The following is a 14,844-nucleotide window of genomic DNA, read 5'->3' as shown; positions in this document are numbered from 1 at the left end:
CCCCTTTTACTTAGAATTTAAGGTTAATTTTGATGCATTTTCACTATATCTCTGTTATTTCAGAGAGGATTTGATTCAAACTAAAAATAGTTATTCCACATCATCACTCACATCATATAACACAAGGGCCGTAACTCTTGCACCAATATTTCATGAATTATTCCCTTTTTACTTAAGACTTTCAGGTTAAAATTTTGATGCAGTTTCACTCTATCTCAGTTATTACTAAATGGATTTGATTCAAACTTAAAGTAGTTGTTCCACATCATCACCAACATCATATGACACAAGTTGCACCAATATTTTATGAATTTTTTTGATACACTTTATCTTTCTTATTATTAATACTTCAAACATAGTTATTGTGCAATATCTTCATCCACATTGGAGTCATTAAACACTCCAGTGACAGCTCCAGCTTCCTCAGAAGTGCTCAGTTTCACTATATATCCAGCATCGAAATAGTCAAGCATGCTGTCTCCTGTGACAGCTCTTGTTTTTATCCCAGCACGCAGAAAAGCTACTGAAACACTACTTTTGCATAAAGAAATTGTTGACAGTTTAGACAGTATTTTAGATATGTTTATTGGAGTAAGAAATCGTAAATTTTCCTGTCATGTTTGTTGTTGACAGAAAACTAGAAAACACCATTTGTTAAAGAACTGTAAACATCAGTTATTTACTAAAATATCCATTCTAGTTTTTCCAGTAAAATTTCCTCATTAAATTTTCAATTAGTATGTTTATATATTTGTAGCACGTTTTAAACATTTTTGGCACCATAAAACCTTTACTTTGTTGGAACACTATAAAACCCAAATCAAATTCAAATCAAATTCATGCTGACTGGCTTATCTTTTAAGGAGGAAAGATGGGGGAGTCGGGTTTTCACCAGAGTCGTATGTAATCTTTTATATGATGTGCAATGCAAACAAATCCATTTAGGGCCTTTAAGTAACTATGCAAAAGGACCCTGTCGAATCTGAAGAACAAAATTATTCACATTTGTTAGTATGGTTACCTTCTGAACAAAATACCCACACCCCACTCAGTATGTACAACTTAATTTCAGACTCTACATCCGTCACTTTCCAACAGTTTTCAGTATGTATAACTAAATAGGTTCAGACTCTGCACCACAAACTTTCCAACAATACCAAATAATATTATGTACAACTTGAGTTCAGACTCTGCACCCCACACTTTACAACAATACCCGATATGTACAACTTAAGTTCAGACTCTACATCCATCACTTTCCAACAATACCCAATATGTACAACTTAAGTTCAGACTCTACACACCACACTTTCGAACAATACCCTGAATATGTAAACTTAAGTTCAGACTCTACACCTCACACTTTCCAACATTACCCAATATGTACAACTTAAGTTCAGACTCTACACCCTACACTTTCCAACAATTCCCAATATGTAGAACTTAAGTTCAGACTCTGCATCCATCATTTTCCAACAATACCCAATATGTACAGCTTAAATTCAGACTCTACAGCCCACACTTTCCAACAATACCCAATATGTACAGCTTAAGTTCAGACTCTACAGCCCACACTTTCCAACAATACCCAGTATGTACAACTTAAGTTCAGACTCTACACCCCACACTTTCCAACAATACCCAATATGTACAACTTAAGTTCAGACTCTACACCCCACACTTTCCAACAATTCCCAATATGTACAACTTAAGTTCAGACTCTGCATCCATCACTTTCCAACAATACCCAATATGTACAGCTTAAATTCAGACTCTACAGCCCACACTTTCCAACAATACCCAATATGTACAACTTAAGTTCAGACTCTACAGCCCACACTTTCCAACAATACCCAGTATGTAGAACTTAAGTTCAGACTCTACACCCCACACTTTCCAACAATTCCCAATATGTAAAACTTAAGTTCAGACTCTGCATCCATCACTTTACAACAATACCCAATATGTAAAACTTAAGTTCAGACTCTACATCCAACACTTTCCAACAATACCCTGAATATGTAAACTTAAGTTCAGACTCTACACCTCACACTTTCCAACAATTCCCAATATGTAAAACTTAAGTTCAGACTCTACACCCCACACTTTCCAACAATACACAATATGTAAACTTAAGTTCAGACTCTACATCCCACACTTTCCAACATTACCCTATATGTACAACTTAAGTTCAGACTCTACATCCATCACTTTCCAACATTACGTCGCAATCATATAACACCGGTTCTGAAGGAGCTTCACTGGTTGCCAGTGAAATACAGGGTGCAGTACAAGGTTCTGACCCACACCTTTAAGGCGTTACACAATCAGTCCCCTGCCTATATTAGGGATATGCTAGAAGTGTATAAACCGGTCAGGACCCTAAGATCGCAAGACACGCTGTCACTGGTTATGCCATAATCTAATACCATGATGTATGGCAATCGCAGCTTTTCGTGCACTGCTCCAAAGCTTTGGAACTCTCTTCCTGTCAAAATCAGGGAAGCTGACACGCTAGCTGCTTTCAAAAGCCTGCTCAAAACCCACTTCTTTGTACAATATTTTGTTAACTGACCGATACATTTATTTTTTTTTATTATCTTGTGTGTGTTTTTTTTTTTTTTTTTTTTTTTTTTTTTTTTTTTTTTTTAAATTATACTTGTTTTCATTCATGATTTTTGTTAATGTGGAATGCATTATCTTTGTATACGTATTTGTTTGTATTTTTGCAATTTATTCTGTAAAGCACTTTTGAACGTGTACAAGTGCATGAAAAGAGTGCTATATAAATGTGGTATAATAATAATAATAATTACCCTATATGTACAACTTAAGTTCAGACTCTACATCCATCACTTTCCAACATTACCCTATATGTACAACTTAAGTTCAGACTCTACACCCCAGACTTTCCAACAATACCCAGTATGTACAACTTAAGTTCAGACTCTACATCCGTCACTTTACAACAATACTCAGTATGTACAACACAAGTTCAGACTCTACATCCGTCACTTTCCAACAATACCCAATATGTACAACTTAAGTTCAGACTCTACACCCCAGACTTTCCAACAATACCCAGTATGTACAACTTAAGTTCAGACTCTATACCCCACACTTTCCAACAATTCCCAATATGTACAACTTAAGTTCAGACTCTACATCCATCACTTTTCAACAATATCCAATATGTACAACTTAAGTTCAGACTCTACACCCCACACTTTCCAACAATACCCTGAATATGTAAACTTAAGTTCAGACTCCACACCCCACACTTTCCAACAATTCCCAATATGTAGAACTTCAGTTCAGACTCTACATCCATCACTTTCCAACAATACCCAATATGTACAACTTAAGTTCAGACTCTACACACCACACTTTCGAACAATACCCTGAATATGTAAACTTAAGTTCAGACTCTACACCCCACACTTTCCAACAATTCCCAATATGTAGAACTTCAGTTCAGACTCTACATCCATCACTTTCCAACAATACCCAATATGTACAACTTAAGTTCAGACTCTACACCCTACACTTTCCAACAATTCCCAATATGTAGAACTTAAGTTCAGACTCTGCATCCATCATTTTACAACAATACCCAATATGTATAGCTTAAATTCAGACTCTACAGCCCACACTTTCCAACAATACCCAATATGTACAGCTTAAGTTCAGACTCTACAGCCCACACTTTCCAACAATACCCAGTATGTACAACTTAAGTTCAGACTCTACACCCCACACTTTCCAACAATACCCAATATGTACAACTTAAGTTCAGACTCTACACCCCACACTTTCCAACAATTCCCAATATGTACAATTTAAGTTCAGACTCTGCATCCATCACTTTCCAACAATACCCAATATGTACAGCTTAAATTCAGACTCTACAGCCCACACTTTCCAACAATACCCAATATGTACAACTTAAGTTCAGACTCTACAGCCCACACTTTCCAACAATACCCAGTATGTGGAACTTAAGTTCAGACTCTACACCCCACACTTTCCAACAATTCCCAATATGTAAAACTTAAGTTCAGACTCTGCATCCATCACTTTACAACAATACCCAATATGTAAAACTTAAGTTCAGACTCTACATCCAACACTTTCCAACAATACCCTGAATATGTAAACTTAAGTTCAGACTCTACACCTCACACTTTCCAACAATTCCCAATATGTAAAACTTAAGTTCAGACTCTACACCCCACACTTTCCAACAATACACAACATGTAAACTTAAGTTCAGACTCTACATCCCACACTTTCCAACATTACCCTATATGTACAACTTAAGTTCAGACTCTACATCCATCACTTTCCAACATTACCCTATATGTACAACTTAAGTTCAGACTCTACATCCATCACTTTCCAACATTACCCTATATGTACAACTTAAGTTCAGACTCTACACCCCAGACTTTCCAACAATACCCAGTATGTACAACTTAAGTTCAGACTCTACATCCGTCACTTTACAACAATACCCAGTATGTACAACTTAAGTTCAGACTCTACATCCGTCACTTTCCAACAATACCCAATATGTACAACTTAAGTTCAGACTCTACACCCCAGACTTTCCAACAATACCCAGTATGTACAACTTAAGTTCAGACTCTATACCCCACACTTTCCAACAATTCCTAATATGTACAACTTAAGTTCAGACTCTACATCCATCACTTTCCAACATTACCCTATATGTACAACTTAAGTTCAGACTCTACATCCATCACTTTCCAACATTACCCTATATGTACAACTTAAGTTCAGACTCTACACCCCAGACTTTCCAACAATACCCAGTATGTACAACTTAAGTTCAGACTCTACATCCGTCACTTTACAACAATACCCAGTATGTACAACTTAAGTTCAGACTCTACATCCGTCACTTTACAACAATACCCAGTATGTACAACTTAAGTTCAGACTCTACATCCGTCACTTTACAACAATACCCAGTATGTACAACTTAAGTTCAGACTCTACATCCGTCACTTTCCAACAATACCCAATATGTACAACTTAAGTTCAGACTCTACACCCCAGACTTTCCAACAATACCCAGTATGTACAACTTAAGTTCAGACTCTATACCCCACACTTTCCAACAATTCCCAATATGTACAACTTAAGTTCAGACTCTACATCCATCACTTTTCAACAATATCCAATATGTACAACTTAAGTTCAGACTCTACACCCCACACTTTCCAACAATACCCTGAATATGTAAACTTAAGTTCAGACTCCACACCCCACACTTTCCAACAATTCCCAATATGTAGAACTTCAGTTCAGACTCTACATCCATCACTTTCCAACAATACCCAATATGTACAACTTAAGTTCAGACTCTACACACCACACTTTCGAACAATACCCTGAATATGTAAACTTAAGTTCAGACTCTACACCTCACACTTTCCAACATTACCCAATATGTACAACTTAAGTTCAGACTCTACACCCTACACTTTCCAACAATTCCCAATATGTAGAACTTAAGTTCAGACTCTGCATCCATCATTTTCCAACAATACCCAATATGTATAGCTTAAATTCAGACTCTACAGCCCACACTTTCCAACAATACCCAATATGTACAGCTTAAGTTCAGACTCTACAGCCCACACTTTCCAACAATACCCAGTATGTACAACTTAAGTTCAGACTCTACACCCCACACTTTCCAACAATACCCAATATGTACAACTTAAGTTCAGACTCTACACCCCACACTTTCCAACAATTCCCAATATGTACAATTTAAGTTCAGACTCTGCATCCATCACTTTCCAACAATACCCAATATGTACAGCTTAAATTCAGACTCTACAGCCCACACTTTCCAACAATACCTAATATGTACAACTTAAGTTCAGACTCTACAGCCCACACTTTCCAACAATACCCAGTATGTAGAACTTAAGTTCAGACTCTACACCCCACACTTTCCAACAATTCCCAATATGTAAAACTTAAGTTCAGACTCTGCATCCATCACTTTACAACAATACCCAATATGTAAAACTTAAGTTCAGACTCTACATCCCACACTTTCCAACAATACCCTGAATATGTAAACTTAAGTTCAGACTCTACACCTCACACTTTCCAACAATTCCCAATATGTAAAACTTAAGTTCAGACTCTACACCCCACACTTTCCAACAATACACAACATGTAAACTTAAGTTCAGACTCTACATCCCACACTTTCCAACATTACCCTATATGTACAACTTAAGTTCAGACTCTACATCCATCACTTTCCAACATTACCCTATATGTACAACTTAAGTTCAGACTCTACATCCATCACTTTCCAACATTACCCTATATGTACAACTTAAGTTCAGACTCTACACCCCAGACTTTCCAACAATACCCAGTATGTACAACTTAAGTTCAGACTCTACATCCGTCACTTTCCAACAATACCCAATATGTACAACTTAAGTTCAGACTCTACACCCCAGACTTTCCAACAATACCCAGTATGTACAACTTAAGTTCAGACTCTATACCCCACACTTTCCAACAATTCCCAATATGTACAACTTGAGTTCAGACTCTACATCCATCACTTTTCAACAATATCCAATATGTACAACTTGAGTTCAGACTCTACACCCCACACTTTCCAACAATACCCTGAATATGTAAACTTAAGTTCAGACTCCACACCCCACACTTTCCAACAATTCCCAATATGTAGAACTTCAGACTACACCCACACTTTCCAACAATTCCCAGTATGTACAACTTAAGTTCAGACTCTACATCTGTCACTTTCCATCAATAACCAGTATGTACAGCTTAAGTTCAGACTTTACATCTGTCACTTTCCAACAATTCCCAGTAATATTATGTACAGCTTAAGTTCAGACTCTACACCACACACTTTCCAACAACACCCAATATGTACAACTTGAGTTTAGACTCTACATCTGTCACTTTCCAACAATACCCAATATGTACAAGTTAAATTCAGACTCTGCATCCTTCATTTTCCAGCAGTCTCCTCCAGTACATGTATGTACCACGTTCGGAATACTCACCACTATAATGAGTGTTATGATATTATCAGATAAAATTAGATGTTTTAAGACTTCTTCTTGTTTTGATACTGTATAGGTGTAGGAATGGCCAAAGTATAAACAATCGCCTAATTCGCCATTAACAAATACTCAGATAGCTTAAGTGCATACTAAACTATACCCTTTACCAAAATATCATCCTGTTGAGCCCTTTTTGCACTTAAGACTGATTTCTCCTACGCAGATAGTGAGATGTTTCAATGTAAATTTTCATTGTCTTTACAGAATATAAACAAACACCATATATGGTTATAAAGTACTCTATGGTCAATTTTATAAAATAAAGGTCACGAAAAGGACCGTGAACAGTTGACGTACTTTCAATGTTTACATTTAGTCATAATGTGCGGTACTTTGGAGGAAATCGGCAGTTTATAATTGTTTAAACTAGTAGATAACCCTTTAAGATGTTACTATGTCATAAACAAATATTTCAAAGTATTTGTTTTTGGAATTTACCGTACTTATGTCAATAAGAGAAATCACACATTAGCATTCTAGTCATTGACAAATAAGATTTTATCAAATAGAAATACCAAGTTCAATATCCTGAAAAGAAGTTTGCATAAATACAAGACAGGGAGCTTGCACAATCTGAAGATTTTTTGTCTTTTTTTTTTTTGAGTTTTGAAAACCCTTTTAAAATTATGCTAAAATATGAGATTCTGAAAGACTTATTTCAAGCCAGTGATGAAGGACTTTCACCAAATGGTTAGTTTAAAATGACTGAAATTAATCTGAAAAGGAAAAAAAATCAGAAAATATGTTGGTGATGAAAATGAAAGGCTTAAATATTTACAAAAGATGTGTAACTTTCTCTTTCCAATTTCAGTGCCATTTAAATGTTGTGTCACATTTTATGTCTGTAAATTGAAGAAAAAATCTACTTAAGGTTATGGAGGAGAAGATGACTCCAGTCCTGATGAAATTTTAAACTATAGTTATATTTAAGAACCCTGCTGCTGCTCATTTGCAAATGGAAAGAACATTTTTATACATTATATACTCACAGTTTGACTTAAAGGCTCATAATAAATTTGTTTATAATGTGACGGCCAAGATTTTTGTTATGAACATAAAATACATTAATTTTTTTATCATATCTTACATTTGATAATTGTTTTCTCATATATTTGTCAAACATTTGAATATTTTATTCAGTTAGTAGGAAATATCATTATACTCTGTTGTTTTTTATTACCTCCCTTTGTTGTGCTCATCATGTAAGAGCATGTCCAATAATGAAAGAAGTGCTTTTCTATAACCATTTCATAATTCATACTCCCTATTTGAACAGCTGCTTTATCTGTTTTTTAACATTAAATTAAAATTTTAGCACTACTTATTTTTTTATTACGCTTTCCTCATTTACTGATAGGTTTGTGATAATTTTGAGGCCCTTCGTGACAATTTTTACATGTAAAGCATTTTTATTTTTGTTTAGTGTTAATATATTATTTTGCATGAAAACATTGATGGTTGCAATCATACACTAAATATTTATTATCAAAACTATATAGTCTTATCTGGTTGTATATTTATCTTAAAATGGTGTTGTGAACGAATTCTTTTAACTTATAAATATTATCCACTATGCGAGCCTCAAAAGCCTGATCATTTACAGTTAGAAAGTATGTTTTACTGTACATACTAAGGTACCGGTAAATTGCTGTGTTTTTCTAGTTGCATAACTTGAATGTTGATGCGTGATGAATAGATGTCTTTAACATATATATATATATATTTCAGGCCATATTGAATTAATTGCTGGATTATCATCCACTCCCCCACCCCCACTCCATTCCAATTCCTTGTTAAGCCTTCACAATTTTTTTTTTTTTTTTTTAAAGTGAATCAGTGATTTATTATAATAATTAACATATTATTTTGTCATTCAATAACTATTGATTTTTATAAATACATAATTAAACATGATTCTTTTTATCTTAGCTCATCATTTTGGGCATTTTTTATACAATATAGATCTGTTACAGTAAAATAAAAAGATAAATCCACCGATCATATGGAAAAATAAGAAAATGAAGAAGAAAATTTTTCATGCTTTTCTGAAATTACACTTAATATTTAACCTTTCAGTATGTTAAGACGAAATTGTATACGAATTAATGTTATTTAATGTTTAGTTTTCCATCCAACTGTTCAATATCATGTGGTACTTTTTAGCAATGATGGTTTGTTCTGGCCAGTCAGAATATGTTTATTTATAGTTTATACAAAAAGAAACATTCATTTGAGATTCTACAGAAAAAGATAGTATAGAATGACGAATAATAGAATGGACAAAAAACATGTAATGTTGAAAGTAAAAAAGAAAAAACAAGAAAACTTTTAGGAGAATGATATCTGAGAGTTCGTATTGGCTTTGTTGTTGTTTTTTCTCTTGAAAAATGCTTGGATGAACATACCTTCACTTTTACAAAGAAAGAGCTTAAGTGTGATTAAGTTCTTACTTTCCATTTGGGACTTAAAACACTTCTGTCAAAAGATTTGGCCTCACATTTGTAAAATAAATAACAAAACGTGTATCAATTTTTTGTCTGATTTATGTTTTGTCTTGTGAAGACACTTGACAAAGCAAACATAGGGAGAAGTTGTTACGTTTTTTTGATAAATGATCAAATAATACCTCATTTATTTGAGGTGGTAAGCCAATGGGTATGTGCCAATACCGTAAAATGTCTCCTTGATGTACGAATGCAATTGACACTGATACCGGGATGTCTTGAGTAACGTAGGAATGCCAAAATGTAACTCCCTCACTTCCATCATGGTATATAAAAGTTTAAAACTGGGTAGTTCATTCTTAAATTGAAAAGTTTGAATGAAAATTTGTTTTGAAAAAGGAAGGCATTTAGAATAAGTTGAGTAAATAGTTGAAGAATAAAAATTGGCACTTGAATTTTTATGACATTGATTGTGATAAGTTAAAGTTTGTAAGTCAGAGATAGGATTTTATTTAACTGAATAGGTAGAAGTTACTGGATAATAGAAAAAAGGTACAGTATGGATATTTTTGCCTCTTTTTGCTACAGTTTAGGCATTTATTGTGTCTGTACATGATAGCTTGGTTTAATTTTAAGAGGTTATGCTTTTTTTTTTAACTTTGACTTGCTGGATCCACTTTATTTTCATTGCGTTATAATCTTGTCAAATATTAATATTTTCTATTCTAACAAGACCTAATATGTTCTATTGTATGAAAAAAGAGGACTCCTGAAAATGTGACAATTTGTAAGAAATATTTCTCAAACAGTGGTTTGTCATTGAATAAAGTCATAGTTTGGAGTTCAGACACGAAGGAATTACACCATGCAGGTGCAGTCATAGTGATATAATAATATGCAGCAGAAGGACAATGATTTTATTCAAGAGAAAATCAGTATTTGAAATACATTGTTTTGATTATAACATGATCTCTAGCATTATTATTTGCATACTTGCTGACATCCACAAAATATTTGCCTGATTTGTATTATTTTGTGTGGTTTTCTTTTCCAGTGCTTCACTATGACATCTAACGCTATGATGTAATGATTGTGACTACTAACAATTAGTTGCTTAATGGTACACGGTTTCAGTCTTCTTTGTTTAACCAGGAAGATATATGAGCCGTGCCATGAGAAAACCAACATAGTGGCTTTGCGCCCAGCATGGATCCAGACCAGCCTGCGCGTCCGCGCAGTCTGGTCAGGATCCATGCTGTTCGCTTTCAGAGCCTATTGTAATTAGAGAAACTGTTAGCGAACAGCATGGATCCTGACCAGACTGTGCAGATGCGCAGGCTGGTCTGGATCCATGATGGTCGCAAAGCTACTATGTTGGTTTTCTCATGGCACAGCTCATATACGATTGTGTTGCAATATGCAATAAAAGTCATTGTTCATACATCATAGTGGCAAACAGAATGCACTATGAAAATAAAAACAACAAAGAATGCACCCTTATATAATTCCTACATGTCTGTACTCCAAACAATGATTTTATGATATGTTTAGTATATAATCACTCCAGGAGAACTACGTTCCAACGTAAGTCAAGTCTCATCGATATCATGTGACATACCTCAACGATGAAGCTACGGTATCGCTTCGAATGACCTTGTTGATTCACTTATTATGTGTAATTAAGCGTATATTTTACGTTTTCATAACTGAAAAGATAAGTTTGATGTGTGAAAGATATATTAGCTATTTGCAGCATTTTTCAAGATACAACGAACTAGTTACAAATACACTCATGTAAGCTACATAAATGTTGCAAGGCCGCAACGATAACATACATTATGTGACAACGTCTCACATACAGTGTTGCAAAGTCTCAGCATCATAATTACCATTTGAACTGGTAGAAAATTACACTTATTGGATAGTACGTACATGCGTACGCCGGTAATCAATACTGTATAGATAATCAGGATCGTAAAGCATTACTTCAAGAACTTTCCACAAAAATTAGCTATTTCGTAACAAATGTTTTCGACACCATGTGCAGGCGTATTGCTCATTTTGTCCGCATATAATAATTATTATTACGTCGTGCAAATGTATTAGGAACCTGAGACGTCATAACTCGTAACCATACAAGGCGCAAGTGCCCTCAGGACGGATATTTCTGTCGAGTTCGTAAACACATAACTGAATTTTTTCTTTCATATTGTATAAAAATTAGCGTTTCATTCTGACAGATCATTTTTGTTGCATGCCGTATTTTACAAATAACAACATAAATTTTAAAAGCAGTTAGAAACACTTCATTTGCAGTACTCATTCTTATGGCAGAGCATGCACCCACAGCGCGGGAATTGAACGTCCGTAAGCCGAAGTGACGTCCTTACATTCAAGTGAAGCACAATAACACAGTTCCACTTTAGTTTTATCGTTTAAAGCGTAACGTTATGTTCTTTTCGTAAAATAACGTATTTCAGACCGACAAAAATACCACATTTAAATAGGACGAAGAGAAGGTCTCAAAGAACATGATATTGTCTAAGTTCACATATACAATACCATATAATATCAAAGCAGCACAAGTTGTCATAACCAGCACGAGAGCCTTCGCATGGGGTGCCAGATGGGTTTTGCAGGCATTGGTAAAGTCGACGGAAAGGCCAGTTCGGTGTGCAAGAAATATTTTTCCTTATTACGTATCTGAAATTATTTCAATTGAGTTTCAGTGGACTGCGATCGTGCACTATTTTTCCTCATTATATACGTTACTATAAATAGTAACAAAAAAGCCGTTTAAAACGGTCATTACGGCTTCTGTTTATGTATCTATAATGGCACAGTGCGCCTCTGGCGTCATAACCATAACGGCCCCGGGTAACCAGAACGTCAGCGCGTTCTGATGTTGACATCATGAAGCAACATTATTTATGGCGATTGAAAGGTCGCTGAATCAGATCGATTGCCAAATATTGATGACATTGCTGATAAAAAAGCAAAAAATACAATTCTTTTAGGTGTTTGGAAAATATATAAAATGAAAATACCAAGATAAATATGAAGTGAACGTATATGATAAAAAAGTCAATAAACGGCTGGTTGTGCCTTCTAGCCGCAATGGCATATCGGAGAGTAATGTTTTCTAAACTTTTAAATGGAAAGAGTCGCGTGATGTCCATGACGTCCACGCGCACGTTGCGACATCTATTTGACGTTTCAACCTGCGGAAAATATGAATGCGCGTCAGCTTGATTTGTTTATTAGATTTCCGGAGAAATTCTTCTCGTATTTTTCCTGTTTTTCGTACCAGAACGAAAATTTAGACATTACTTGATAGTATTAAAGTCGCGCAATATTACTGATGCAGAACAAGTGCATTATATCCACATACAAAGTTAATAACCTATAAATATTGACGTTTTGGTTTTATTTCGGGTGCGTGTCGTCAATTGTGACGTCAGTTTTCATGGATGTCGCCACGTTTTTAAGTTCTTTAACTAGGACATTTTCAGGTCCAACTGGGTTAAAGAACACTTTCTTATCATTGATATAATGAATAATACATACGTAGTAATTATAAAAAGTTTTTTAGATTTGCATCGATAAATAAGCATTCATTCTTCATAAAGTCGCGCAATATTTCTCTATTTCCGCTGCAGAACGCGTGCATATACCTAAATACAAATCTAATAACCTACGATTACATGCTCACTTCAGCGTTCTTAGTTGCGTCCTGTGCTTCAAAAGAATCTTTTTACAGAATAAATAATAATTAAAGTGTGCGCATGCAATAGTATAAGTCAACTCCGCGCTACCCCGTACATATTGCTAGTAAGATATCTTGGGAAACCGTCAAATGATAATAAAAGAAACGGATAAAAAATACTAGTACATATGTACATACTTTGAACAAAATCTAATTTTCAGTCACAGACTTGCTGGTACATTTCTCTCGAATATAAGCAATGTTCAGCCGCAAGACTTCGATGAGTGTCAGTAACGCTTGCCTATGTCGCGTTTAGAGTTAGTAACATCATCGGTTAGAATGAGGAACATGATATTAAATAAATATTGCCTGTTTATGATAAAGCAGTTGCAGTAATATATTTCTAAGATTAACTGGCATTGCCTTTAATCGATCATTGACTGTCAGTAAGTATTGCTGTTGAAAAATGTAGTATATTTGTTTTATTCTGGAAAATAGCAAAATGCTTCTATTTTCTAAATCACAGACAACTGTTTTTAAAATTTAAATGCTTTGATAAATTTATGCGATTACTTTTAGAATCTGAATACATGTTCAAGTCAAGACATAAGGAAATATCATAAAAGTAATTGCTATATATGAAAATAATATAAGCCGTGTCATACTGAGTGATACCGTAACCAGAAGTCGTTGAGATATGTCACATGATATCGTTGAGACATGACTTACGTTGGAACGTAGTTCTCCCGGAGTGATAATATTCTTAGAGGTAATATTGTGCGTTTTATTCGACCTGGCTGTGTGGATTTAATATCTGAGTTATGCAAATAATGGTAATCTCAAAAAACGAGCAAATCCCGTAATCTTTGGTAGCCAATGACTAAACTTCAATGCTATATTGGGTTAATGTACTAGTAACATAATAATGTAGTGGACCATCGTGAAACCCTGCCCCGCCAGGTTGAATAAAATGCACAATACAGTCAAACCTGTGAACAAAGACCACTCTTCGGAACAAGCAAAAGTGGTCTTTGTTCACAGGTGGTCTTTATTCGTGGGGAAGGGTCACTTCTCAGTTAGCCATTATATCATGTTGATAAAAAGTATTTTTACAGCTTCTTGCTTTCTTCATGTTCTATGTATTAATTTGCCCGGTGCAAACTTGCAAATTTTCAATCAAGCAGTAATTATTATGTTTGCTATAAGGCGAAAGTCGTGAAAATTCGGCAGATTTCAAATTTTTTCATGCCGGAACGGTCCAGCTTGGTCGTTATTGGGGGACAAATATGACCCATGGGAATGAATTAGGCCGGTCACTGGTCGCGGTCGCCAGGTGGTTGTTATTCATGGCCTTTTTATGCCATCGGGATTACCATCATTTTCCTACGGGGGGACCATAGACTGGTCGTTGTCGACAGGTGGTCGCTATTCACGGGTGGTCGCTAGCACAAGTTTGACTGTACTATCTTCTGGTGATAAGTTCAGTAATGATGAAAGTGCATTTTATTCTTTCAAAGGTTCTTGGTTAATGAACCCT

General features: G+C 35.1%; 1 protein-coding gene across 4 annotated transcripts in view; it reads left to right on the top strand.

Moving 5' to 3' along the window:
- LOC123553411 (prostaglandin G/H synthase 2-like) overlaps positions 1 to 14,844 on the top strand; it is a 68,198-nt gene that overhangs the window by 20,134 nt on the left and 33,220 nt on the right. The window contains exon 1 of one of the 4 annotated variants that reach the window (XM_053525149.1): positions 9,878 to 9,927. The exons of 2 other annotated variants lie outside the window; for them this stretch is intronic. The gene's annotated coding sequence lies outside the window, so the exon portion shown is untranslated. One more of the 4 variants, XM_053525147.1, reaches the window with a different exon arrangement.

This window comes from Mercenaria mercenaria, chromosome 15 (genome assembly GCF_021730395.1).
Source record: "Mercenaria mercenaria strain notata chromosome 15, MADL_Memer_1, whole genome shotgun sequence".
Lineage (NCBI taxonomy): Eukaryota > Metazoa > Mollusca > Bivalvia > Venerida > Veneridae > Mercenaria > Mercenaria mercenaria.
The sequence above is the reverse complement of the archived record's forward strand: the minus strand, read 5'-3'. Positions and strand labels throughout refer to the sequence as shown.